Source organism: Gadus chalcogrammus, chromosome 12 (assembly GCF_026213295.1).
Source record: "Gadus chalcogrammus isolate NIFS_2021 chromosome 12, NIFS_Gcha_1.0, whole genome shotgun sequence".
Taxonomy (NCBI): Eukaryota; Metazoa; Chordata; class Actinopteri; order Gadiformes; family Gadidae; genus Gadus; species Gadus chalcogrammus.
In genome coordinates this window covers 10,618,469-10,645,565 of record NC_079423.1, presented here as the reverse complement: position 1 = coordinate 10,645,565, position 27,097 = coordinate 10,618,469, and the positions used below count along the sequence as shown (strand labels likewise).

The window sequence follows — 27,097 nt, the reverse complement described above, 5'->3', positions numbered from 1 at the left end:
GCAGGGTCGGGCCTGGTTAGTATGGGTGGGAGACCGCATGGGAATACCAGGGCTGTAAGCTTTTCTTTTAACTCAGCTCATTGGACTCCGGGTGGAGTACCGTGACCTGATGTTTTACTGCCAACCGCTTGGCGAGGATTTACGCAACATAAAAAAACTGACAACGTCTCTCACAAACTGTTTTTGTGAAACATGAGGACACGTATAGTGATACTGCCAAGCAGGTAGCACCAGAGAGCTGAAACCGGACAGTTGTTACATTTCTTAACTTTCACCAACACACCAACATGCACGCTCACTTCAGATCCATGGGCGGACGTCAAAAAATCCACCACCCATTCTCTGACACTTTAACCGTTAACCTTGGTTTCAAACATTTTAACCATCCACACGCACACGCAGTGTATTTCAGATAATTAATGAATTCAGATGTCCACATGATCGTTTAACATGGATAAGGAGTCCTACTGAATCAATTACTGCCGTTTAAATCTAACTAATGATTGTTTTTGTAAGAGTGTAACGTCGAGCCTCAGCAGCTTCCTCACTCCTTATGTGCTACTGTATAAAACCTGGTTGTGCGCCTGCACTAATTGCTTACGGCCATACCACCCTGAACACGCCCGATCTCGTCTGAACACGGAAGCTAAGCAGGGTCGGGCCTGGTTAGTACTTGGATGGGAGACCGCCTGGGAATTCCAGGTGCTGTAGGCTTTTTCTTTTTCAACTCGAGCTCATTGACTCCGTGGCCTACCGTGGCGTACCGTGACCTGATGTTTACAGCCAACCGCTTTGGAGGATTTAAGCAACATACAAAAACTGACAACGTCTCTCAAAACTATTTTGTGAAACATGAGGACAGTATAGTGATACTGCCAGCAGGAGCACCAGAGAGCTGAACCGACAGTTGTACATTTCTTAAACTTTCACCAACACAAACACGCACGCTCACATCAGATCATGGGAGGACGTCAAAAAATCACCACCCATTCTCTGACACTTTAACCGTTAACCTTGGTTCAAACATTTAACATCAGACGCACACGCAGTGTATTTCAGATAATTAATGAATTCAGATGTCACAATGATCGTTTACATGGATAAGGAGTTCTACTGAATCAATTACTGCCGTTTATATCTAACAAATGATTGTTTTTGTAAGAGTGTAACGTCGAGCCTCAGCAGCTTTCTCACTCCTTATGTGCTACTGTATAAAACCTGGTTTTGCGCCTGCACTAATTGCTTACGGCCATACCACCCTGAACACGCCCGATCTCGTCTGAACACGGAAGCTAAGCAGGGTCGGGCCTGGTTAGTACTTGGATGGGAGACCGCCTGGGAATACCAGGTGCTGTAAGCTGTTTCTTTTTCAACTCGAGCTCATTGACTCCGTGGCCTACCGTGGCGTACCGTGACCTGATGTTTAATCCCAACCGCTTTGGAGGATTTAAGCAACATACAAAAACTGACAACGTCTCTCAAAACTATTTTTGTGAAACATGAGGACAGTATAGTGATACTGCCAGCAGGGAGCACCAGAGAGCTGAACCGACAGTTGTACATTTCTTAAACTTTCACCAACACAAACACGCACGCTCACATCAGATCATGGGAGGACGTCAAAAAATCACCACCCATTCTCTGACACTTTAACCGTTAACCTTGCTTCAAACATTTAACATCACTTGCACACGCAGTGTATTTCAGATAATTAATGAATTCAGATGTCACAATGATCGTTTACATGGATAAGGAGTCCTACTGAATCAATTACTGCCGTTTATATCTAACTAATGATTGTTTTTGTAAGAGTGTAACGTCGAGCCTCAGCAGCTTTCTCACTCCTTATGTGCTACTGTATAAAACCTGGTTTTGCGCCTGCACTAATTGCTTACGGCCATACCACCCTGAACACGCCCGATCTCGTCTGATCTCGGAAGCTAAGCAGGGTCGGGCCTGGTTAGTACTTGGGTGGGAGACCGCCTGGGAATACCAGGTGCTGTAAGCTTTTTCTTTTTCAACTCGAGCTCATTGACTCCGTGGAGTACCGTGACCTGATGTTTACTGCCAACCGCTTTGGAGGATTTAAGCAACATACAAAAACTGACAACGTCTCTCAAAACTGTTTTTGTGAAACATGAGGACAGTATAGTGATACTGCCAGCAGGGAGCACCAGAGAGCTGAACCGACAGCTGTACATTTCTTAAACTTTCACCAACACAAACACGCACGCTCACTTCAGATCATGGGAGGACGTCAAAAAATCACCACCCATTCTCTGACACTTTAACCGTTAACCTTGGTTCAAACATTTAACATCACACGCACACGCAGTGTATTTCAGATAATTAATGAATTCAGATGTCACAATGATCGTTTACATGGATAAGGAGTCCTACTGAATCAATTACTGCCGTTTATATCTAACTAATGATTGTTTTTGTAAGAGTGTAACGTCGAGCCTCAGCAGCTTTCTCACTCCTTATGTGCTTCTGTATAAAACCTGGTTTTGCGCCTGCACTAATTGCTTACGGCCATACCACCCTGAACACGCCCGATCTCGTCTGATCGCGGAAGCTAAGCAGGGTCGGGCCTGGTTAGTACTTGGATGGGAGACCGCCTGGGAATACCAGGTGCTGTAAGCTGTTTCTTTTTCAACTCGAGCTCATTGACTCCGTGGCCTACCGTGGCGTACCGTGACCTGATGTTTACTGCCAACCGCTTTGGAGGATTTAAGCAACATACAAAAACTGACAACGTCTCTCAAAACTATTTTTGTGAAACATGAGGACAGTATAGTGATACTGCCAGCAGGGAGCACCAGAGAGCTGAACCGACAGTTGTACATTTCTTAAACTTTTCACCAACACAAACACGCACGCTCACTTCAGATCATGGGAGGACGTCAAAAAATCACCACCCATTCTCTGACACTTTAAACCGTTAACCTTGGTTCAAACATTTAACATCACACGCACACGCAGTGTATTTCAGATAATTAATGAATTCAGATGTCACAATGATCGTTTACATGGATAAGGAGTCCTACTGAATCAATTACTGCCGTTTATATCTAACTAATGATTGTTTTTGTAAGAGTGTAACGTCGAGCCTCAGCAGCTTTCTCACTCCTTATGTGCTACTGTATGAAACCTGGTTTTGCGCCTGCACTAATTGCTTACGGACATACCACCCTGAACACGCCCGATCTCGTCTGAACACGGAAGCTAAGCAGGGTCGGGCCTGGTTAGTACTTGGATGGGAGACCGCCTGGGAATACCAGGTGCTGTAAGCTTTTTCTTTTTCAACTCGAGCTCATTGACTCCGTGGCCTACCGTGGCGTACCGTGACCTGATGTTTACTGCCAACCGCTTTGGAGGATTTAAGCAACATACAAAAACTGACAAAGTCTCTCAAAACTATTTTTGTGAAACATGAGGACACTATAGTGATACTGCCAGCAGGGAGCAACAGAGAGCTGAACCGACAGTTGTACATTTCTTAAACTTTCACCAACACAAACACGCACGCTCACTTCAGATCATGGGAGGACGTCAAAAAATCACCACCCATTCTCTGACACTTTAACCGTTAACCTTGGTTCAAACATTTAACATCACACGCACACGCAGTGTATTTCAGATAATTAATGAATTCAGATGTCACAATGATCGTTTACATGGATAAGGAGTCCTACTGAATCAATTACTGCCGTTTATATCTAACTAATGATTGTTTTTGTAAGAGTGTAACGTCGAGCCTCAGCAGCTTTCTCACTCCTTATGTGCTACTGTGTAAAACCTGGTTTTGCGCCTGCACTAATTGCTTACGGCCATACCACCCTGAACACGCCCGATCTCGTCTGATCTCGGAAGTTAAGCAGGGTCGGGCCTGGTTAGTACTTGGATGGGAGACCGCCTGGGAATACCAGGTGCTGTAAGCTTTTTCTTTTTCAACTCGAGCTCATTGCCTCCGTGGCCTACCGTGGCGTACCGTGACCTGATGTTTACTGCCAACCGCTTTGGAGGATTTAAGCAACATACAAAAACTGACAACGTCTCTCAAAACTATTTTTGTGAAACATGAGGACAGTATAGTGATACTGCCAGCAGGGAGCACCAGAGAGCTGAAACGACAGTTGTACATTTCTTAAACTTTCACCAACACAAACACGCACGCTCACTTCAGATCATGGGAGGACGTCAAAAAATCACCACCCATTCTCTGACACTTTAACCGTTAACCTTGGTTCAAACATTTAACATCACACGCACACGCAGTGTATTTCAAATAATTAATGAATTCAGATGTCACAATGATCGTTTACATGGATAAGGAGTCCTACTGAATCAATTACTGCCGTTTATATCTAACTAATGATTGTTTTTGTAAGAGTGTAACGTCGAGCCTCAGCAGCTTTCTCACTCCTTATGTGCTACTGTATAAAACCTGGTTTTGCGCCTGCACTAATTGCTTACGGCCATACCACCCTGAACACGCCCGCTCTCGTCTGATCTCGGAAGCTAAGCAGGGTCGGGCCTGGTTAGTACTTGGATGGGAGACCGCCTGGGAGACCGCCTGGGAATACCAGGTGCGGTAAGCTTTTTCTTTTTCAACTCGAGCTCATTGACTCCGTGGCCTACCGTGGCGTACCGTGACCTGATGTTTACTGCCAACCGCTTTGGAGGATTTAAGCAACATACAAAAACTGACAACGTCTCTCAAAACTATTTTTGTGAAACATGAGGACAGTATAGTGATACTGCCAGCAGGGAGCACCAGAGAGCTGAACCGACAGTTGTACATTTCTTAAACTTTCACCAACACAAACACGCACGCTCACTTCAGATCATGGGAGGACGTCAAAAATCACCACCCATTCTCTGACACTTTAACCGTTAACCTTGGTTCAAACATTTAACATCACACGCACACGCAGTGTATTTCAGATAATTAATAAATTCAGATGTCACAATGATCGTTTACATGGATAAGGAGTCCTACTGAATCAATTACTGCCGTTTATATCTAACTAATGATTGTTTTTGTAAAAGTGTAACGTCGAGCCTCAGCAGCTTTCTCACTCCTTATGTGCTACTGTATAAAACCTGGTTTTGCGCCTGCACTAATTGCGTACGGCCATACCACCCTGAACACGCCCGATCTCGTCTGATCTCGGAAACTAAGCAGGTCGGGCCTGGTTAGTACTTGGATGGGAGACCGCCTGGGAATACCAGGTGCTGTAAGCTATTTCTTTTTCAACTCGAGCTCATTGACTCCGTGGCCTACCGTGGCGTACCGTGACCTGATGTTTACTGCCAACCGCTTTGGAGGATTTAAGCAACATACAAAAACTGACAACGTCTCTCAAAACTGTTTTTGTGAAACATGAGGACAGTATAGTGATACTGCCAGCAGGGAGCACCAGAGAGCTGAACCGACAGTTGTACATTTCTTAAACTTTCACCAACACAAACACGCACGCTCACTTCAGATCATGGGAGGACGCCAAAAAATCCCAACCCATTCTCTGACACTTTAACCGTTAACCTTGGTTCAAACATTTAACATCACACGCACACGCAGTGTATTTCAGATAATTAATGAATTCAGATGTCACAATGATCGTTTACATGGATAAGGAGTCCTACTCAATCAATTACTGCCGCTTATATCTAACTAATGATTGTTTTTGTAAAAGTGTAACGTCGAGCCTCAGCAGCTTTCTCACTCCTTATGTGCTACTGTATAAAACCTGGTTTTGCGCCTGCACTATTTGCTTACGGCCATACCACCCTGAACACGCCCGATCTCGTCTGAACTCGGAAGTTAAGCAGGGTCGGGCCTGGTTAGTACTTGGATGGGAGACCGCCTGGGAATACCAGGTGCTGTAAGCTTTTTCTTTTTCAACTCGAGCTCTTTGACTCCGTGGCCTACCGTGGCGTACCGTGACCTGATGTTTACTGCCAACCGCTTTGGAGGATTTAAGCAACATACAAAAACTGACAACGTCTCTCAAAACTGTTTTTGTGAAACATGAGGACAGTATAGTGATACTGCCAGCAGGGAGCACCAGAGAGCTGAACCGACAGTTGTACATTTCTTAAACTTTCACCAACACAAACACCCACGCTCACTTCAGATCATGGGAGGACGTCAAAAAATCACCACCCATTCTCTGACACTTTAACCGTTAACCTTGGTTCAAACATTTAACATCACACGCACACGCAGTGTATTTCAGATAATTAATGAATTCAGATGTCACAATGATCGTTTACATGGATAAGGAGTCCTACTGAATCAATTACTGCCGTTTATATCTAACTAATGATTGTTTTTGTAAAAGTGTAACGTCGAGCCTCAGCAGCTTTCTCACTCCTTATGTGCTACTGTATAAAACCTGGTTTTGCGCCTGCACTAGTTGCTTACGGCCATACCACCCTGAACACGCCCGATCTCGTCTGATCTCGGAAACTAAGCAGGGTCGGGCCTGGTTAGTACTTGGATGGGAGACCGCCTGGGAATACCAGGTGCTGTAAGCTATTTATTTTTCAACTCGAGCTCATTGACTCCGTGGCCTACCGTGGCGTACCGTGACCTGATGTTTACTGCCAACCGCTTTGGAGGATTTAAGCAACATACAAAAACTGACAACGTCTCTCAAAACTGTTTTTGTGAAACATTAGGACAGTATAGTGATACTGCCAGCAGGGAGCACCAGAGAGCTGAACCGACAGTTGTACATTTCTTAAACTTTCACCAACACAAACACGCACGCTCACTTCAGATCATGGGAGGACGTCAAAAAATCACCACCCATTCTCTGACACTTTAACCGTTAACCTTGGTTCAAACATTTAACATCACACGCACACGCAGTGTATTTCAGATAATTAATGAATTCAGATGTCACAATGATCGTTTACATGGATAAGGAGTTCTACTGAATCAATTACTGCCGTTTATATCTAAGTAATGATTGTTTTTGTAAGAGTGTAACGTCGAGCCTCAGCAGCTTTCTCACTCCTTATGTGCTACTGTATAAAACCTGGTTTTGCGCCTGCACTATTTGCTTACGGCCATACCACCCTGAACACGCCCGATCTCGTCTGATCTCGGAAACAAAGCAGGGTCGGGCCTGGTTAGTACTTGGATGGGAGACCGCCTGGGAATACCAGGTGCTGTAAGCTTTTTCTTTTTCAACTCGAGCTCATTGACTCCGTGGCGTACCGTGACCTGATGTTTACTGCCAACCGCTTTGGAGGATTTAAGCAACATACAAAAACTGACAACGTCTCTCAAAACTATTTTTGTGAAACATGAGGACAGTATAGTGATACTGCCAGCAGGGAGCACCAGAGAGCTGAACCGACAGTTGTACATTTCTTAAACTTTCACCAACACAAACACGCACGCTCACTTCAGATCATGGGAGGACGTCAAAAAATCACCACCCATTCTCTGACACTTTAACCGTTAACCTTGGTTCAAACATTTAACATCACACGCACACGCAGTGTTTTTCAGATAATTAATGAATTCAGATGTCACAATGATGGTTTACATGGATAAGGAGTCCTACTGAATCAATTACTGCCGTTTATATCTAACTAATGATTGTTTTTGTAAGAGTGTAACGTCGAGCCTCAGCAGCTTTCTCACTCCTTATGTGCTACTGTATAAAACCTGGTTTTGCGCCTGCACTAATTGCTTACGGCCATACCACCTTGAACACGCCCGATCTCGTCTGATCTCGCTAGCTAAGCAGGGTCGGGCCTGGTTAGTACTTGGATGGGAGTCCGCCTGGGAATACCTGGTGCTGTTAGCTTTTTCTTTTTCAACTCGAGCTCATTGACTCTGTGGCGTACCGTGACCTGATGTTTACTGCCAACCGCTTTGGAGGATTTAAGCAACATACAAAAACTGACAACGTCTCTCAAAACTATTTTTGTGAAACATGAGGACAGTATAGTGATACTGCCAGCAGGGAGCACCAGAGAGCTGAACCGACAGTTGTACATTTCTTAAACTTTCACCAACACAAACACGCACGCTCACTTCAGATCATGGGAGGACGTCAAAAAATCACCACCCATTCTCTGACACTTTAACCGTTAACCTTGGTTCAAACATTTAACATCACACGCACACACAGTGTATTTCAGATAATTAATGAATTCAGATGTCACAATGATCGTTTACATGGATAAGGAGTCCTACTGAATCAATTACTGCCGTTTATATCTAACTAATGATTGTTTTTGTAAGAGTGTAACGTCGAGCCTCAGCAGCTTTCTCACTCCTTATGTGCTACTGTATAAAACCTGGTTTTGCGCCTGCACTAATTGCTTACGGCCATACCACCCTGAACACGCCCGATCTCGTCTGATCTCGGAAGCTAAGCAGGGTCGGGCCTGGTTAGTACTTGGATGGGAGACCGCCTGGGAATACCAGGTGCTGTAAGCTTTTTCTTTTTCAACTCGAGCTCAGTGCCTCCGTGGCCTACCGTGGCGTACCGTGACCTGATGTTTACTGCCAACCGCTTTGGAGGATTTAAGCAACATACAAAAACTGACAACGTCTCTCAAAACTATTTTTGTGAAACATGAGGACAGTATAGTGATACTGCCAGCAGGGAGCACCAGAGAGCTGAAACGACAGTTGTACATTTCTTAAACTTTCACCAACACAAACACGCACGCTCACTTCAGATCATGGGAGGACGTCAAAAAATCACCACCCATTCTCTGACACTTTAACCGTTAACCTTGGTTCAAACATTTAACATCACACGCACACGCAGTGTATTTCAGATAATTAATGAATTCAGATGTCACAATGATCGTTTACATGGATAAGGAGTCCTACTGAATCAATTACTGCCGTTTATATCTAACTAATGATTGTTTTTGTAAGAGTGTAACGTCGAGCCTCAGCAGCTTTCTCACTCCTTATGTGCTACTGTATAAAACCTGGTTTTGCGCCTGCTCTAATTGCTTACGGCCATACCACCCTGAACACGCCCGATCTCGTCTGATATCGGAAGCTAAGCAGGGTCGGGCCTGGTTAGTACTTGGATGGGAGACCGCCTGGGAATACCAGGGGCTGTTAGCTGTTTCTTTTTCAACTCGAGCTCATTGACTCCGTGGCCTACCGTGGCGTACCGTGACCTGATGTTTACTGCCAACCGCTTTGGAGGATTTAAGCAACATACAAAAACTGACAACGTCTCTCAAAACTATTTTTGTGAAACATGAGGACAGTATAGTGATACTGCCAGCAGGGAGCACCAGAGAGCTGAACCGACAGTTGTACATTTCTTAAACTTTCACCAACACAAACACGCACGCTCACTTCAGATCATGGGAGGACGTCAAAAAATCACCACCCATTCTCTGACACTTTATCCGTTAACCTTGGTTCAAACATTTAACATCACACGCACACGCAGTGTATTTCAGATAATTAATGAATTCAGATGTCACAATGATCGTTTACATGGATAAGGAGTCCTACTGAATCAATTACTGCCGTTTATATCTAACTAATGATTGTTTTTGTAAGAGTGTAACGTCGAGCCTCAGCAGCTTTCTCACTCCTTATGTGCTACTGTATAAAACCTGGTTTTGCGCCTGCACTAATTGCTTACGGCCATACCACCCTGAACACGCCCGATCTCGTCTGAACACGGAAGCTAAGCAGGGTCGGGCCTGGTTAGTTCTTGGATGAGAGACCGCCTGGGAATACCAGGTGCATTAAGCTTTTTCTTTTTCAACTCGAGCTCATTGACTCCGTGGCCTACCGTGGCGTACCGTGACCTGATGTTTACTGCCAACCGCTTTGGAGGATTTAAGCAACATACAAAAACTGACAACGTCTCTCAAAACTATTTTTGTGAAACATGAGGACACTATAGTGATACTGCCAGCAGGGAGCAACAGAGAGCTGAACCGACAGTTGTACATTTCTTAAACTTTCACCAACACAAACACGCACGCTCACTTCAGATCATGGGAGGACGTCAAAAAATCACCACCCATTCTCTGACACTTTAACCGTTAACCTTGGTTCAAACATTTAACATCACACGCACACGCAGTGTATTTCAGATAATTAATGAATTCAGATGTCACAATGATCGTTTACATGGATAAGGAGTCCTACTGAATCAATTACTGCCGTTTATATCTAACTAATGATTGTTTTTGTAAGAGTGTAACGTCGAGCCTCAGCAGCTTTCTCACTCCTTATGTGCTACTGTATAAAACCTGGTTTTGCGCCTGCACTAATTGCTTACGGCCATACCACCCTGAACAAGCCCGATCTCGTCTGATCTCGGAAGCTAAGCAGGGTCGGGCCTGGTTAGTACTTGGATGGGAGACCTCCTCAGAAGCCCAGGTTGCTGTAAGTAGTGACGGGTGTCACCAAAAGAAAAAAAACACGCCCGATCTCGTCTGATCTCGGAAGTTAAGCAGGGTCGGGCCTGGTTAGTACTTGGATGGGAGACCGCCTGGGAATACCAGGTGCTGTAAGCTTTTTCTTTTTCAACTCGAGCTCATTGCCTCCGTGGCCTACCGTGGCGTACCGTGACCTGATGTTTACTGCCAACCGCTTTGGAGGATTTAAGCAACATACAAAAACTGACAACGTCTCTCAAAACTATTTTTGTGAAACATGAGGACAGTATAGTGATACTGCCAGCAGGGAGCACCAGAGAGCTGAACCGACAGTTGTACATTTCTTAAACTTTCACCAACACAAACACGCACGCTCACTTCAGATCATGGGAGGACGTCAAAAAATCACCACCCATTCTCTGACACTTTAACCGTTAACCTTGGTTCAAACATTTAACATCACACGCTCACGCAGTGTATTTCAGATAATTAATGAATTCAGATGTCACAATGATCGTTTACATGGATAAGGAGTCCTACTGAATCAATTACTGCGGTTTATATCTAACTAATGATTGTTTTTGTAAAAGTGTAACGTCAAGCCTCAGCAGCTTTCTCACTCCTTATGTGCTACTGTATAAAACCTGGTTTTGCGCCTGGTCTAATTGCTCGCGGCCGTACCACCCTGAACAAGCCCGATCTCGTCTGATCTCGGAAGCTAAGCAGGGTCGGGCCTGGTTAGTACTTGGATGGGAGACCGCCTGGGAGACCGCCTGGGAATACCAGGTGCGGTAAGCTTATTCTTTTTCAACTCGAGCTCATTGCCTCCATGGCCTACCGTGGCGTACCGTGACCTGATGTTTACTGCCAACCGCTTTGGAGGATTTAAGCAACATACAAAAACTGACAACGTCTCTCAAAACTGTTTTTGTGAAACATGAGGACAGTATAGTGATACTGCCAGCAGGGAGCACCAGAGAGCTGAACCGACAGTTGTACATTTCTTAAACTTTCACCAACACAAACACGCACGCTCACTTCAGATCATGGGAGGACGTCAAAAAATCACCACCCATTCTCTGACACTTTAACCGTTAACCTTGGTTCAAACATTTAACATCACACGCACACGCAGTGTATTTCAGATAATTAATGAATTCAGATGTCACAATGATCGTTTACATGGATAAGGAGTCCTACTGAATCAATTACTGCCGTTTATATCTAACTAATGATTGTTTTTGTAAAAGTGTAACGTCGAGCCTCAGCAGCTTTCTCACTCCTTATGTGCTACTGTATAAAACCTGGTTTTGCGCCTGCACTATTTGCTTACGGCCATACCACCCTGAACACGCCCGATCTAGTCTGAACTCGGAAGCTAAGCAGGGTCGGGCCTGGTTAGTACTTGGATGGGAGACCGCCTGGGAATACCAGGTGCTGTAAGCTTTTTCTTTTTCAACTCGAGCTCATTGACTCCGTGGCCTACCGTGGCGTACCGTGACCTGATGTTTACTGCCAACCGCTTTGGAGGATTTAAGCAACATACAAAAACTGACAACGTCTCTCAAAACTGTTTTTGTGAAACATGAGGACAGTATAGTGATACTGCCAGCAGGGAGCACCAGAGAGCTGAACCGACAGTTGTACATTTCTTAAACTTTCACCAACACAAACACGCACGCTCACTTCAGATCATGGGAGGACGTCAAAAAATCACCACCCATTCTCTGACACTTTAACCGTTAACCTTGGTTCAAACATTTAACATCACACGCACACGCAGTGTATTTCAGATAATTAATGAATTCAGATGTCACAATGATCGTTTACATGGATAAGGAGTCCTACTGAATCAATTACTGCCGTTTATATCTAACTAATGATTTTTTTTGTAAAAGTGTAACGTCGAGCCTCAGCAGCTTTCTCACTCCTTATGTGCTACTGTATAAAACCTGGTTTTGCGCCTGCACTAAATGCTTATGGCCATACCACCCTGAACATGCCCGATCTCGTCTGATCTCGGAAGCTATGCACGGTCGGGACTGGTTAGTACTTGGATGGGAGACCGCCTGGGAATACCAGGTGCTGTAAGCTTTTTCTTTTTCAACTCGAGCTCATTGCCTCCGTGGCCTACCGTGGCGTACCGTGACCTGATGTTTACTGCCAACCGCTTTGGAGGATTTAAGCAACATACAAAAACTGACAACGTCTCTCAAAACTATTTTTGTGAAACATGAGGACAGTATAGTGATACTGCCAGCAGGGAGCACCAGAGAGCTGAAACGACAGTTGTACATTTCTTAAACTTTCACCAACACAAACACGCACGCTCACTTCAGATCATGGGAGGACGTCAAAAAATCACCACCCATTCTCTGACACTTTAACCGTTAACCTTGGTTCAAACATTTAACATCACACGCACACGCAGTGTATTTCAGATAATTAATGAATTCAGATGTCACAATGATCGTTTACATGGATAAGGAGTCCTACTGAATCAATTACTGCCGTTTATATCTAACTAATGATTGTTTTTGTAAGAGTGTAACGTCGAGCCTCAGCAGCTTTCTCACTCCTTATGTGCTACTGTATAAAACCTGGTTTTGCGCCTGCACTAATTGCTTACGGCCATACCACCCTGAACACGCCCGCTCTCGTCTGATCTCGGAAGCTAAGCAGGGTCGGGCCTGGTTAGTACTTGGATGGGAGACCGCCTGGGAGACCGCCTGGGAATACCAGGTGCGGTAAGCTTTTTCTTTTTCAACTCGAGCTCATTGACTCCGTGGCGTACCGTGACCTGATGTTTACTGCCAACCGCTTTGGAGGATTTAAGCAACATACAAAAACTGACAACGTCTCTCAAAACTATTTTTGTGAAACATGAGGACAGTATAGTGATACTGCCAGCAGGGAGCACCAGAGAGCTGAACCGACAGTTGTACATTTCTTAAACTTTCACCAACACAAACACGCACGCTCACTTCAGATCATGGGAGGACGTCAAAAAATCACCACCCATTCTCTGACACTTTAACCGTTAACCTTGGTTCAAACATTTAACATCACACGCACACGCAGTGTATTTCAGATAATTAATGAATTTAGATGTCACAATGATCGTTTACATGGATAAGGAGTCCTACTGAATCAATTACTGCCGTTTATATCTAACTAATGATTGTTTTTGTAAGAGTGTAACGTCGAGCCTCAGCAGCTTCCTCACTCCTTATGTGCTACTGTATAAAACCTGGTTTTGCGCCTGCACTAATTGCTTACGGCCATACCACCCTGAACACGCCCGATCTCGTCTGAACACGGAAGCTAAGCAGGGTCGGGCCTGGTTAGTACTTGGATGGGAGACCGCCTGGGAATTCCAGGTGCTGTAAGCTTTTTCTTTTTCAACTCGAGCTCATTGACTCCGTGGCCTACCGTGGCGTACCGTGACCTGATGTTTACAGCCAACCGCTTTGGAGGATTTAAGCAACATACAAAAACTGACAACGTCTCTCAAAACTATTTTTGTGAAACATGAGGACAGTATAGTGATACTGCCAGCAGGGAGCACCAGAGAGCTGAACCGACAGTTGTACATTTCTTAAACTTTCACCAACACAAACACGCACGCTCACTTCAGATCATGGGAGGACGTCAACAAATCACCACCCATTCTCTGACACTTTAACCGTTAACCTTGGTTCAAACATTTAACATCACACGCACACGCAGTGTATTTCAGATAATTAATGAATTCAGATGTCACAATGATCGTTTACATGGATAAGGAGTCCTACTGAATCAATTACTGCCGTTTATATCTAACTAATGATTGTTTTTGTAAAAGTGTAACGTCGAGCCTCAGCAGCTTTCTCACTCCTTATGTGCTACTGTATAAAACCTGGTTTTGCGCCTGCACTAATTGCTTACGGCCATACCACCCTGAACACGCCCGATCTCGTCTGACCTCGGAAGCTAAGCAGGGTCGGGCCTGGTTAGTACTTGGATGGGAGACCGCCTGGGAATACCAGGTGCTGTAAGCTTTTTCTTTTTCAACTCGAGCTCATTGACTCCGTGGCCTACCGTGGCGTACCGTGACCTGATGTTTAATCCCAACCGCTTTGGAGGATTTAAGCAACATACAAAAACTGACAACGTCTCTCAAAACTATTTTTGTGAAACATGAGGACAGTATAGTGATACTGCCAGCAGGGAGCACCAGAGAGCTGAAACGACAGTTGTACATTTCTTAAACTTTCACCAACACAAACACGCACGCTCACTTCAGATCATGGGAGGACGTCAAAAAATCACCACCCATTCTCTGACACTTTAACCGTTAACCTTGGTTCAAACATTTAACATCACACGCACACGCAGTGTATTTCAGATAATTAATGAATTCAGATGTCACAATGATCGTTTACATGGATAAGGAGTCCTACTGAATCAATTACTGCCGTTTATATCTAACTAATGATTGTTTTTGTAAAAGTGTAACGTCGAGCCTCAGCAGCTTTCTCACTCCTTATGTGCTACTGTATAAAACCTGGTTTTTGCGCCTGCACTAATTGCTTACGGCCATACCACCCTGACGCCCCCTACAGTGTCGGAGTACGTAGTGTTTTTTTGGACAGCCGCATGGTAAATTGTTTGTTCTGGTGGAGAGAATTTTGGAGTGTTGCTATCTGGTCTAACAACCCAGTTATTTTGTGTTTTTTTTCGTCCCCCGCAGTCAAAGGCTGTTGGGGGATCGCCCTGAGTTATTATATATATACTTTTCCAGTCGTTTTTGTTTGTTTGCAACGGTGGAGGCGAGAATGATCCGGGGCCTAGCTTCGGCGAAGCCACCGGGCGAAATGAGTGCCGGCGGGCAGCGAGCTGGAGGGACGGTGAATGGAGCAGGACTTGAGGTGGAGGAGGACGGAAAAGCTGGCGGGTTGCGAGGAGGAAGGAGTGTTGCGGAGGAGTCGGGAGGAGAAAGGAGAGAGCGGGGGAGATGGGAACGGCAAGGCGGCTGGAGGCGGGCAAGAGCAGGTGGCTGGTGGAGAAACAGTGGACGGGATTAAGAAGGTAGAGCGCATGTATGAGAGGAGGCTCACGGTTTGCGTGGAGCAGTGCGGGGACGTTATACCCATAGGAGAATTAATGAAGGCTATGGCGGTCGTGTGCGAAGAAATCAGGGCCTGTAGGGTGCTGGCCCTCGGGAAGCTGGAGGTGACGGTGTGCGGAGAGAGGGGGAAGGACCGTCTGCTCGATGGGTTTAAAATACACAACACTAGGATTATCGCCAGAGAACTATGTAATGACGAGCTGGTGGTTTCCTTTCTTACCCTGCCAGCATACATTTCTGATGCGGAAATCCTGGATAAACTAAGTGGGTGGGGAGTCCGGGCGCTTTCGTCCATCAAGAGGAGGATGTGGCCGGGCACCAATATTGCCGATGGTACAAGGATTGTACGGGTCAAATTTAATGAGCTCGTGCAATCCTTGCCATATTCCACTAAATTCAATACCGCAACGGGTGTTGAATACTTTAGAGTAATCCACGACCGCCAGATGAAGGTTTGCAGGAGCTGTATGCAGCCGGGCCACATCCTGCGTGAGTGCCCGGATTTTACCTGCCATAATTGTGGATGCCAGGGCCACTACGCTCGGGAGTGTGCCACTGGGGTGGCAAAGTGTCTGACATGCCGGAGGAGAGAGAGAGACTGTATATGCCCGGTGGAGAAGGAGGCGGAGGAGGACGGCGGCGAGCTGGATGGTGACGAACCGGGGGCGCCGGATGACGGTGGTGGTGAGGACGAGGAGGAGGGCATGGGCGCGAGCATGGACCGGGACGGTGTCTCTGGGGGGGAGGAATTCCCCACGTTGCTGGAGGAGGAGCTCACCTCGGGCCAGCCTGCGGACCTGAGGGGAGAGCGGAGCGAGGGCCTGCCGCGGCGGCAGGGAGACAGGAGCGTGAGAGGCAGAGGTGAAAGACGGGAAGGGGTAAGAATGTTTGGGGATGGGACGGGGAAAACTGTACTTAATATGACTTGGGGCAATGATGAGGTGGGTGAGAGTGGGGATTTTGTTGATAATACTGTGAGGGAGGGGAGCTCGGGGAGTGATATGGACATGGAGGAGCTAAGGGAGGCGAAAAAAAGGCTGTCCGCAAAGCAAAAAACGGAGGGGAGTGGGAAGAAGAATAAGAATTGTTAATTTTTTTTGATGAAGGTTATTGTGCTAGATGGCTCTTTTTCGTTGGTTTTTCCTTATTTTATTTTTTATTATTTATGGCTTTGGTTATTTTTTCCCTGAATGCGAACGTTATGAGAACTGAATTTAAAAGAAATGCCATATTGGAAAGAGTTGCGAGCTAGTGGAATTCTGGGGAAAAATCAAGGGGCTGCTGGGAGGGTGCAGTGTGGGAGACTGCTGGGTGGAACGGGGGTGGGAATTGTCTGTACTCTTGGGAGTGAGTAGGAAATATAGAAATTGGAAAATGATCAATATGATCTTTGGATTCGCAAGGAGGGCGATTTTTAACAGACGCGATTTTGCGCTGTATGAAAGGAGAAAGTTGGATGCATGGAGGCTGTTTGTGAATGAATGGAAAAGACACTTACGAATGCTGTATGTTGTGGACGAGGCTTTGTTTGTGAGTATGTTTGTAGAGAGCGCGGGAGTATGTGGTGTGAATGAGAATGGAATTGTATGGATGACTGAGCAGGGCACCGTTTGGGGTTGATTTGGGTGGTTTAAAGGGGGTGGCTTATTTTTGAAGGTGGGAGAGTGGGGGGTTTTTTGTGGGATTTTGGTTTTGTGTGGTTTTCTCGAATGAGGGGTGGTTTAATTTTGTGGGCAAATGGTCGAGGTTAAAAGAATCTGTGTTTGGCTATTCGGTTTGTGCTTTGGGATTGAGGGGCGGTTTAATTTCGAGGGTAAGTGTATTCGGGAAAAGATACTGCTTTTGCTGTGTTGTTCTTATTTTAATTTAAAAGAGAAAGTGTGCTTAGTTAATTGTTTGTGCGGTTTCTGAGGGTGGTTTAATTTGTGGGACTGTTTTTCATTTACTTTTATTTGATATACGCATAAATGAATGTGTAATTGTATAAAATTGAATCTATTTTTGGTAATAAAAAAGGAAAAAAAAAAACACGCCCGATCTCGTCTGATCTCGGAAGCTAAGCAGGGTCGGGCCTGGTTAGTACTTGGATGGGAGACCGCCTGGGAATACCAGGTGCTGTAAGCTTTATCTTTTTCAACTCGAGCTCATTGACTCCGTGGCCTACCGTGGCGTACCGTGACCTGATGTTTACTGCCAACCGCTTTGGAGGATTTAAGCAACATACAAAAACTGACAACGTCTCTCAAAACTATTTTTGTGAAACATGAGGACAGTATAGTGATACTGCCAGCAGGGAGCACCAGAGAGCTGAACCGACAGTTGTACATTTCTTAAACTTTCACCAACGCAAACACGCACGCTCACTTCAGATCATGGGAGGACATCAAAAAATCACCACCCATTCTCTGACACTTTAACCGTTAACCTTGGTTCAAACATTTAACATCACACGCACACGCAGTGTATTTCAGATAATTATTGAATTCAGATGTCACAATGATCGTTTACATGGATAAGGAGTCCTACTGAATCAATTACTGCCGTTTATATCTAACTAATGATTATTTTTGTAAAAGTGTAACGTCAAGCCTCAGCAGCTTTCTCACTCCTTATGTGCTACTGTATAAAACCTGGTTTTGCGCCTGCACTATTTGCTTACGGCCATACCACCCTGACGCCCCCTACAGTGTCGGAGTACGTAGTGTTTTTTGAACAGCCGCATGGTGAATTGTTTGTTCTGGTGGAGAGAGTTTTGTTGGAGTATTGCTATCTGGTCTTACAACCTAGTTATTTTGTGTTTTTTTCGTCCCCCGCAGTCATAGACTGTTGGGGGATCGCCCTGAGTTTATATTTATATATTTTTCCAGTCTTTTTTTGTTCCTTGTGCTACTGTGGAGGCGAGAACGATCCGGGGCTTAGCTTCGGCGAAGCCACCCGGTGAAATGAGGGCCGGCGGGCGGCGAGCTGGAGGGACGGAGAATGGTGCAGGACGTGAGGTGGAGGAGGACGGAATGGAAAAGGGAGAAGTTGGCGGGTTGCGAGGAGGAAGGAGTGCTGCGGAGGAGTCGGGAGGAGAAAGGAGAGAAGGAGGGAGCGGGGGAGATGGAAACGGCAAGACGGCTGGAGGCGGGCAAGAGCAGGTGGCTGGTGGAGAAACAGCGGACGGGTTAAAGAAGACAGAGCGCAAGTATGAGAGGAGGCTCACGGTTTGCGTGGAGCAGTGCGGGGATGTTATACCCATTGGAGAACTAATGAAGGCTATGGCGGTTGTGTGCGGAGAGATAAGGGCTTGTAGGGTGCTGGCCCTCGGGAAGCTGGAGGTGACGGTGTGTGGAGAGAGGGGGAAGGACCGTCTGCTGGACGGCTTTAAGGTACACAATACTAGGATAATTGCCAGAGAACTATGCAATGACGAGCTGGTGGTTTCCTTTCTAACCCTGCCAGCATACATATCTGACGAGGAAATCCTGGAGAGACTAAGAGGGTGGGGAGTCCGGGCGCTTTCGTCCATTAAGAGGAGGATGTGGCCGGGCACCAACATAGCGGACGGAACAAGGATTGTACGGGTGAAATTTAATGAGCTCGTGCAATCCTTGCCGTATTCCACCAGATTCAACACGGCCACGGGTGTTGAATACTTTAGAGTTATCCACGACCGACAGATGAAGGTATGTAGGAACTGTATGCAGCCTGGCCATATCCTGCGCGAGTGCCCGGATTTCACCTGCCACAATTGCGGATGCCAGGGCCACTACGCCCGGGAGTGTGCCACAGGGGTGGTAAAGTGTCTGACGTGCCGGAGGAGGGAGAGGGACTGCATATGCCCGGTGGCGGTGGAGGCGGAGGGGGACGGCGGCGAGCTGGATGGTGGCGCACCGGGGGCGCCGGACGACGGTGGTGGTGAGGACGAGGAGGAGGGCATGGGCGCGAGCATGGACCGGGACGGTGCCTCTGGGGGGGAGGAATTCCCCACGTTGCTGGAGGAGGAGCTCACCTCGGGCCAGCCTGCGGACCCGGACCTGAGGGGAGAGCTGAGCGAGGGCCTGCCGCGGCGGCAGGGAGACAGGAGCGTGAGAGGCAGAGGTGAAAAACAGGAAGGGGTAAGAATGTTTGGGGATGGAACGGGGCTAACTGCACTTAAAATGACTTGGGGCAATGAGGAGGTGGGGGAGAGTGGGGATTTTGTTGTTGAAACTGTGAGGGAGGGGAGCTCGGGGAGTGACATGGACATGGAGGAGCTAAGGGAGGCGAAAAAAAGGCTGTCTGCAAGGCAAAAAACGGACGGGAGTGGGAAGAAGAACAAGAATTGTTAATTTAATAATGGAGGGTAATGTACTAGCTGGCTCTTTTTCGTTGGTTTCTTCCTTATTTTATTTTCATTATTTATGGCCTTGGTTATTTTTTCGCTGAATGCTAACGGCTTGAGAACAGAACATAAAAGAAATGCCATATTGCACATAAGAGCTGATATTTTGTGTTTACAGGAAACTAGGTGGGATGACAACCTACTGAATAGGAGTAGAAAGCAGTGGAAAGGCCAGATTTATTTTTCTGAAGGGACTCCCAGGGCCAGGGGAGTGGCAATATGTTTTAATAGTGCTAAAATAACGGGGATTAATTTAGTTCATAGAGATTTAGAGGGGAGGTTGTTAGTTGTTGATTGCGTTTATGAGGGGAGGGAACTTAGAATAATTAATTTACATGCACCCAATGGGGAGAAGGAGAGGAGGTTTTTTTTGGCTGGTTTAAATGTGTGGTGCAACCCTAACTGTATGATTGTGGGGGATTTTAATGTTATTTTTACTCGGTCTGATTTGTCGAGTAACAATACGTTTAAAGGGGACAGCACTAGGCAAACCCTTAGGGATTTGATGGAGAACTATCAATTGGTAGACATATGGAGAGTCCTACACCCGTGGAAAAGGGTTTTTTCAAGGAGGCAACTTGTTGCTAATACTCTGAAACAGAGTAGGATTGACTTTGTGCTGGTACAAAGTGGTAATGTTAAATTAATTAAGAGTGTGGAATACATCAATAATACCTGGAGTGACCACACGGGGATTAGGTTAGAGGTGGGAGGGAGGGGAGGGAGCGTCAACCAGAGGCCTTGGTGCTTTAATGGCAGCTTTTTGGGAGATGCTGTGTTTATGAAGAGCATGGTTTTTTTTTTTTTTTTTTTTTTTTTTTTTTTTTTTTGAAGAGAACGATGGATGAATGGAATGATGATGCGAATATGAGTGTGTGGTGGGAGAGTGTGAAAATAAGAATTAAAAACAAATGTGTCAGGTATGGTATAGAAAAAAGGAAAAGGGAAAATGCAGAGGAGGTTCATTTGAGAAAACAACTAAATGAGGAAATTAAACTGTTAGATGAGGAGGGTAATATATGTACGGAAAAATATGTGGATTTAAAAGAAAAACTGAGTGCCTTAGAGGTAGCGAAGTGTAGAGGGGCTGCTATTAGAAGCAGGATACAATATATGTACGAAGGGGAAAGGAGCACAGCCTTTTTCCTGGGTTTGGAAAAACAAAAACAAAATAAAACGGAGATAAAGGAGGTATTAGATAATAGTGGTCAAATAATAACTGATAAGGAAGAGATATTAAAAGTAGTTAGGGATTATTATGAGTGTTTATTTAAAAAATATGCATGTGATGAGGATAGTGTGGGAGAGGCCTTAGAGGCACTGGAGAGGACTTTAAGTAGGGAGGATAGTGCTTGGTGCGATTGTGAATTTTCTGTGCAAGAGATTTATAGTGCTATTGATGGACTAAACAAGAATAAGAGCCCGGGGAGTGATGGTCTGACAGCCGAGTTTTACGTCGGCTTTAAGGGAATTCTGGCTCCGGTGGTGGAAAAACTCTGCAAGTATGTGGAGAAAACAGGCTGGCTCCCGGAGAGTATGGGATTAGGCATAATTACGATTTTTTATAAAAATAAGGGTGATAACAAAAATCTTGATAACTATAGGCCAATCAGTCTACTCAACACTGACTATAAAATTATTGCCAAGATACTTGCGAATAGAATGAGGGAGGTAATAGGCTCAGTAATAGGTCCAACTCAAGCGTATAGCATTCCGGGGAGGGACATTGGGGATTCGATATTAACAATAAAACAGGTAGTTAGAGATATGGAAGGGGAGGGAGGATTGTGGCTGGGGATTGATTTAAACAAAGCGTTTGATAGGGTGGATCAGGATTTCTTGGGGAGGGTACTGGAGAAACTTGGATTTGGGACTAAATTAAGGGGGTGGGTGGGATTGCTCTATGGGGGGGCTAAGAGTAAAATTAAGTGTAACGGTGCTCTGACTGACTCTTTCGATGTCAAGAGGTCAGTGAGGCAGGGCTGCCCAATGTCAGCACTGCTCTATAGCATGGTGGCGGAGCCGTTGGCGGCTTTAATTTTGAATGACAAAAGAGTGTGTGGAATAGGTAAGGGAAAAATTAGTTTAATGCAGTATGTGGATGATATTAATGTAATGGTAAAAAGTGAGAGTGATGTGGATATAGTGTTGAAACATATAGAAACGTATGAGAGAGCTTCAGGAGCAAAAATTTATATGGAGAAATCTGAAATAATGGGGATGGGTAGGAACAAAGACCTAGATAACAAATGGGGATTCAAAGTAGTGGAGAATCAAAGAAAAGTGCTCGGAGTGTATGTTGGTAGTGATGAGAATGAATGCGATGATTTGACGTGGAAGGATGTTATTGGGCGTATGCAAAAGACCCTGAGTATGTGGAGGGCTAGGGGTCTGCTGTTGAGGGGAAGGGTGGCCGTCACCAATGCTCTAGTGTTGTCGCAGGTGAATCATGCCTTGAGCACTTGTGCGCTTCCGACTTGGGCTGAGCAGAAGATTGCTAAAGTCGTTAGAGACTTTATTTGGAGGAGCAAAGCAGCCAGTATAGCGCATAGAACGCTGATAAGGGTCAATGATCAGGGTGGGCTAGGATTGATGGACGTACTCGCAAAAAGAACTGCGTTACGAACTAAATTGATAGGCAAATTTAGGGATGCAAGTCGGGAGGCGGCCTGGAAGGGCCACTTCAGCCAGTGGCTGAGCACATTTGGTCTCTTAAGTAATGACAATTTGTTGCAGACGCAGAACGCAGCGGCATACGCACATCTGCCGCGGTTCTTCCAGGAGGTGCTCAACGCGTGGTTCCTGCTGTTTGATAAGACTACACTCGTATGCGAGTCAAGAGCGTCTGTGATGAGGCTGCCGTTCCTCTACAGCCCATATTTTAAACAGGGGGGCGGAGGGGTCATCAAGAGCGTGGCTCTTGAGAGGGCGGGGCTGAAGCGGGTGGGAGATCTAGTGGACAGGGGAGGGAGATGGGATAAAGAAAGAGTGATTAGGATAATGAGAGAGAAGGGGATAACATATAGGAGGGGAGTGATTGTGAAAGTGTTGGAGAGAGTGGAAGAGTGTGTGATGAGTGAATGGGGGGACGGGTTTAGAAATAAGGGGAGGGTTGGGCAGGATGATGGGGTGGGAATCTTCCTGTGCCTGGGGGGGGAGACACACGCCATTACTGATGTCAAGACAAAGATTTGGTATAAGCATGCATTGACACATAGAGTGCAAAAACCCACATGTGAGAGTAAATGGGCAGACACATATCCGGACATTACACCCAACATTTTGTGGAAGTACATTAACATACCGCACACACCGCATGCAATATTTGATCTTGATTTCAAGATAAGGCACAGGAGGATTTTCACATGCATCATCCTGCACCAAATGCACAGGGGAGTGTATGGGAGGACGTGTATGGTGTGTGAAAGTGGGGATGAAGACGTGAATCACATTTTTGTGTATTGTTGCGAGCTAGTGGAGTTCTGGGGAAAAATCAAGGGGCTGCTGGGAGGGTGCAGTGTGGGAGACTGCTGGGTGGAACGGGGGTGGGAATTGTCTGTACTCTTGGGAGTGAGTAGGAAATATAGAAATTGGAAAATGATCAATATGATCTTTGGATTCGCAAGGAGGGCGATTTTTAACAGACGCAATTTTGCGCTGTATGAAAGGAGAAAGTTGGATGCATGGAGGCTGTTTGTGAATGAATGGAAAAGACACTTACGAATGCTGTATGTTGTGGACGAGGCTTTGTTTGTGAGTATGTTTGTAGAGAGCGCGGGAGTATGTGGTGTGAATGAGAATGGAATTGTATGGATGACTGAGCAGGGCACCGTTTGGGGTTGATTTGGGTGGTTTAAAGGGGGTGGCTTATTTTTGGAGGTGGGAGAGTGGGGGGTTTTTTGTGGGATTTTGGTTTTGTGTGTTTTTTTCGAATGAGGGGTGGTTTAATTTTGTGGGTAAATGGTCGAGGCTAAAAGATTCTGTGTTTGGCTGTTCGGTTTGTGCTTTGGGATTGAGGGGCGGTTTAATTTCGAGGGTAAGTGTATTCGGGAAAAGATACTGCTTTTGCTGTGTTGTTCTTATTTTTAATTTAAAAGAGAAAGTGTGTTTAGCTAATTGTTTGTGCGGTTTATTTTGTGGGACTGTTTTTCATTTACTTTTATTTGATATACGTATAAATGAATGTGTAATTGTATAAAATTGAATATATTTTTGATAATAAAAAAGATAAATAAAAAAAAAAACACGCCCGATCTCGTCTGATCTCGGAAGCTAAGCAGGGTCGGGCCTGGTTAGTACTTGGATGGCAGACCGCCTGGGAATACCAGGTGCTGTAAGCATTTTCTTTTTCAACTCGAGCTCATTGACTCCTTGACGTACCGTGACCTGATGTTTACTGCCAACCGCTTTGGAGGATTTAAGCAACATACAAAAACTGACAACGTCTCTCAAAACTGTTTTTGTGAAACATGAGGACAGTATAGTGATACTGCCAGCAGGGAGCACCAGAGAGCTGAAACGACAGTTGTACATTTCTTAAACTTTCACCAACACAAACACGCAGGCTCACTTCAGATCATGGGAGGACGTCAAAAAATCACCACCCATTCTCTGACACTTTAACCGTTAACCTTGGTTCAAACATTTAACATCACACGCACACGCAGTGTATTTCAGATAATTAATGAATTCAGATGTCACAATGATCGTTTACATGGATAAGGAGTCCTACTGAATCAATTACTGCGGTTTATATCTAACTAATGATTGTTTTTGTAAAAGTGTAACGTCGAGCCTCAGCAGCTTTCTCACTCCTTATGTGCTACTGTATAAAACCTGGTTTTGCGCCTGCACTAATTGCTTACGGCCATACCACCCTGAACACGCCCGATCTCGTCTGATCTCGGAAGCTAAGCAGGGTCGGGCCTGGTTAGTACTTGGATGGGAGACCGCCTGGGAATACCAGGTGCTCTAAGCTTTTCCTTTTTCAACTCAAGCTCATTGCCTCCGTGGCCTACCGTGACCTACCGTGACCTGATGTTTACTGCCAACCGCTTTGGAGGATTTAAGCAACATACAAAGACTGACAACGTCTCTCAAAACTATTTTTGTGAAACATGAGGACAGTATAGTGATACTGCCAGCAGGGAGCACCAGAGAGCTGAAACGACAGTTGTACATTTCTTAAACTTTCACCAACACAAACACGCACGCTCACTTCAGATCATGGGAGGACGTCAAAAAATCACCACCCATTCTCTGACACTTTAACCGTTAACCTTGGTTCAAACATTTAACATCACACGCACAAGCAGTGTATTTCAGATAATTAATGAATTCAGATGTCACAATGATCGTTTACATGGATAAGGAGTCCTACTGAATCAATTACTGCCGTTTATATCTAACTAATGATTGTTTTTGTAAAAGTGTAACGTCGAGCCTCAGCAGCTTTCTCACTCCTTATGTGCTACTGTATAAAACCTGGTTTTGCGCCTGCACTAATTGCTTACGGCCATACCACCCTGAACACGCCCGATCTCGTCTGATCTCGGAAGCTAAGCAGGGTCGGGCATGGTTAGTACTTGGATGGGAGAACGCCTGGGAATACCAGGTGCTGTAAGCTATTTCTTTTTCAACTCGAGCTCATTGACTCCGTGGCGTACCGTGACCTGATGTTTACTGCCAACCGCTTTGGAGGATTTAAGCAACATACAAAGACTGACAACGTCCCTCAAAACTATTTTTGTGAAACATGAGGACAGTATAGTGATACTGCCAGCAGGGAGCACCAGAGAGCTGAACCGACAGTTGTACATTTCTTAAACTTTCACCAACACAAACACGCACGCTCACTTCAGATCATGGGAGGACGTCAAAAAATCACCACCCATTCTCTGACACTTTAACCGTTAACCTTGGTTCAAACATTTAACATCACACGCACACGCAGTGTATTTCAGATAATTAATGTATTCAGATGTCACAATGATCGTTTACATGGATAAGGAGTTCTACTGAATCAATTACTGCCGTTTACATCTAACTAATGATTGTTTTTGTAAGAGTGTAACGTCGAGCCTCAGCAGCTTTCTCACTCCTTATGTGCTACTGTATAAAACCTGGTTTTGCGCCTGCACTAATTGCTTACGGCCATACCACCCTGAACACGCCCGATCTCGTCTGATCTCGGAAACTAAGCAGGGTCGGGGCTGGTTAGTACTTGGATGGGAGACCGCCTGGGAATACCAGGTGCTGTAAGCTTTTTCTTTTTCAACTCGAGCTCATTGACTCCGTGGCGTACCGTGACCTGATGTTTACTGCCAACCGCTTTGGAGGATTTAAGCAACATACAAAAACTGACAACGTCTCTCAAAACTATTTTTGTGAAACATGAGGACAGTATAGTGATACTGCCAGCAGGGAGCACCAGAGAGCTGAACCGACAGTTGTACATTTCTTAAACTTTCACCAACACAAACACGCACGCTCACTTCAGATCATGGGAGGACGTCAAAAAATCACCACCCATTCTCTGACACTTTAACCGTTAACCTTGGTTCAAACATTTAACATCACACGCACACGCAGTGTATTTCAGATAATTAATGAATTCAGATGTCACAATGATCCTTTACATGGATAAGGAGTCCTACTGAATCAATTACTGCCGTTTATATCTAACTAATGATTGTTTTTGTAAAAGTGTAACGTCGAGCCTCAGCAGCTTTCTCACTCCTTATGTGCTACTGTATAAAACCTGGTTTTGCGCCTGCACTAATTGTTTACGGCCATACCACCCTGAACACTCCCGATCTCGTCTGATCTCGGAAGCTAAGCAGGGTCGGGCCTGGTTAGTACTTGGATGGGAGACCGCCTGGGAGACCGCCTGGGAATAACAGGTGCGGTAAGCTTTTTCTTTTTCAACTCGAGCTCATTGCCTCCGTGGCCTACCGTGGCGTACCGTGACCTGATGTTTACTGCCAACCGCTTTGGAGGATTTAAGCAACATACAAAAACTGACAACGTCTCTCAAAACTATTTTTGTGAAACATGAGGACAGTATAGTGATACTGCCAGCAGGGAGCACCAGAGAGCTGAAACGACAGTTGTACATTTCTTAAACTTTCACCAACACAAACACGCACGCTCACTTCAGATCATGGGAGGACGTCAAAAAATCACCACCCATTCTCTGACACTTTAACCGTTAACCTTGG

The 27,097-nt window shown here is 45.4% G+C and overlaps 21 non-coding genes and 5 pseudogenes across 21 annotated transcripts; all 26 read left to right on the top strand.

Moving 5' to 3' along the window:
- Nucleotides 1-595: 595 nt before the first annotated feature.
- Nucleotides 596-714, top strand: LOC130401088 (5S ribosomal RNA). The gene has a single exon (XR_008903548.1). It is a non-coding gene; the product is annotated as a 5S ribosomal RNA (ribosomal RNA).
- Nucleotides 715-1,241: 527 nt separating this feature from the next.
- LOC130400504 (5S ribosomal RNA) lies at nucleotides 1,242-1,360 on the top strand. The gene has a single exon (XR_008902986.1). It is a non-coding gene; the product is annotated as a 5S ribosomal RNA (ribosomal RNA).
- Nucleotides 1,361-1,889: 529 nt separating this feature from the next.
- Nucleotides 1,890-2,008, top strand: LOC130399511 (5S ribosomal RNA). The gene has a single exon (XR_008902018.1). It is a non-coding gene; the product is annotated as a 5S ribosomal RNA (ribosomal RNA).
- A 519-nt stretch (nucleotides 2,009-2,527) lies between these two features.
- LOC130400808 (5S ribosomal RNA) lies at nucleotides 2,528-2,646 on the top strand. The gene has a single exon (XR_008903281.1). It is a non-coding gene; the product is annotated as a 5S ribosomal RNA (ribosomal RNA).
- Nucleotides 2,647-3,177: 531 nt separating this feature from the next.
- LOC130394508 (5S ribosomal RNA) lies at nucleotides 3,178-3,296 on the top strand. Its single transcript, XR_008897659.1, has one exon. It is a non-coding gene; the product is annotated as a 5S ribosomal RNA (ribosomal RNA).
- Nucleotides 3,297-3,825: 529 nt separating this feature from the next.
- LOC130396990 (5S ribosomal RNA) lies at nucleotides 3,826-3,944 on the top strand. The gene has a single exon (XR_008899600.1). It is a non-coding gene; the product is annotated as a 5S ribosomal RNA (ribosomal RNA).
- Nucleotides 3,945-4,473: 529 nt separating this feature from the next.
- Nucleotides 4,474-4,604, top strand: LOC130396021 (5S ribosomal RNA; annotated as a pseudogene).
- A 528-nt stretch (nucleotides 4,605-5,132) lies between these two features.
- On the top strand, nucleotides 5,133-5,250 carry LOC130395770 (5S ribosomal RNA). The gene has a single exon (XR_008898786.1). It is a non-coding gene; the product is annotated as a 5S ribosomal RNA (ribosomal RNA).
- A 529-nt stretch (nucleotides 5,251-5,779) lies between these two features.
- On the top strand, nucleotides 5,780-5,898 carry LOC130393993 (5S ribosomal RNA). Its single transcript, XR_008897195.1, has one exon. It is a non-coding gene; the product is annotated as a 5S ribosomal RNA (ribosomal RNA).
- A 529-nt stretch (nucleotides 5,899-6,427) lies between these two features.
- Nucleotides 6,428-6,546, top strand: LOC130400544 (5S ribosomal RNA). Its single transcript, XR_008903025.1, has one exon. It is a non-coding gene; the product is annotated as a 5S ribosomal RNA (ribosomal RNA).
- Nucleotides 6,547-7,075: 529 nt separating this feature from the next.
- Nucleotides 7,076-7,194, top strand: LOC130401285 (5S ribosomal RNA). The gene has a single exon (XR_008903748.1). It is a non-coding gene; the product is annotated as a 5S ribosomal RNA (ribosomal RNA).
- A 519-nt stretch (nucleotides 7,195-7,713) lies between these two features.
- On the top strand, nucleotides 7,714-7,832 carry LOC130395487 (5S ribosomal RNA). The gene has a single exon (XR_008898539.1). It is a non-coding gene; the product is annotated as a 5S ribosomal RNA (ribosomal RNA).
- A 519-nt stretch (nucleotides 7,833-8,351) lies between these two features.
- Nucleotides 8,352-8,470, top strand: LOC130398465 (5S ribosomal RNA). Its single transcript, XR_008901034.1, has one exon. It is a non-coding gene; the product is annotated as a 5S ribosomal RNA (ribosomal RNA).
- A 529-nt stretch (nucleotides 8,471-8,999) lies between these two features.
- Nucleotides 9,000-9,118, top strand: LOC130394849 (5S ribosomal RNA). Its single transcript, XR_008897967.1, has one exon. It is a non-coding gene; the product is annotated as a 5S ribosomal RNA (ribosomal RNA).
- Nucleotides 9,119-9,647: 529 nt separating this feature from the next.
- Nucleotides 9,648-9,766, top strand: LOC130396087 (5S ribosomal RNA; annotated as a pseudogene).
- Nucleotides 9,767-10,295: 529 nt separating this feature from the next.
- On the top strand, nucleotides 10,296-10,415 carry LOC130395171 (5S ribosomal RNA). Its single transcript, XR_008898257.1, has one exon. It is a non-coding gene; the product is annotated as a 5S ribosomal RNA (ribosomal RNA).
- A 653-nt stretch (nucleotides 10,416-11,068) lies between these two features.
- Nucleotides 11,069-11,199, top strand: LOC130396182 (5S ribosomal RNA; annotated as a pseudogene).
- A 529-nt stretch (nucleotides 11,200-11,728) lies between these two features.
- On the top strand, nucleotides 11,729-11,847 carry LOC130400270 (5S ribosomal RNA). The gene has a single exon (XR_008902746.1). It is a non-coding gene; the product is annotated as a 5S ribosomal RNA (ribosomal RNA).
- A 529-nt stretch (nucleotides 11,848-12,376) lies between these two features.
- On the top strand, nucleotides 12,377-12,495 carry LOC130395867 (5S ribosomal RNA). The gene has a single exon (XR_008898871.1). It is a non-coding gene; the product is annotated as a 5S ribosomal RNA (ribosomal RNA).
- Nucleotides 12,496-13,024: 529 nt separating this feature from the next.
- Nucleotides 13,025-13,155, top strand: LOC130396019 (5S ribosomal RNA; annotated as a pseudogene).
- Nucleotides 13,156-13,674: 519 nt separating this feature from the next.
- LOC130400615 (5S ribosomal RNA) lies at nucleotides 13,675-13,793 on the top strand. The gene has a single exon (XR_008903093.1). It is a non-coding gene; the product is annotated as a 5S ribosomal RNA (ribosomal RNA).
- Nucleotides 13,794-14,322: 529 nt separating this feature from the next.
- LOC130399699 (5S ribosomal RNA) lies at nucleotides 14,323-14,441 on the top strand. The gene has a single exon (XR_008902201.1). It is a non-coding gene; the product is annotated as a 5S ribosomal RNA (ribosomal RNA).
- Nucleotides 14,442-24,736: 10,295 nt separating this feature from the next.
- LOC130400998 (5S ribosomal RNA) lies at nucleotides 24,737-24,855 on the top strand. The gene has a single exon (XR_008903462.1). It is a non-coding gene; the product is annotated as a 5S ribosomal RNA (ribosomal RNA).
- Nucleotides 24,856-25,384: 529 nt separating this feature from the next.
- On the top strand, nucleotides 25,385-25,503 carry LOC130394954 (5S ribosomal RNA). The gene has a single exon (XR_008898063.1). It is a non-coding gene; the product is annotated as a 5S ribosomal RNA (ribosomal RNA).
- A 519-nt stretch (nucleotides 25,504-26,022) lies between these two features.
- LOC130395044 (5S ribosomal RNA) lies at nucleotides 26,023-26,141 on the top strand. The gene has a single exon (XR_008898145.1). It is a non-coding gene; the product is annotated as a 5S ribosomal RNA (ribosomal RNA).
- A 519-nt stretch (nucleotides 26,142-26,660) lies between these two features.
- Nucleotides 26,661-26,791, top strand: LOC130395957 (5S ribosomal RNA; annotated as a pseudogene).
- Nucleotides 26,792-27,097: the final 306 nt, after the last annotated feature.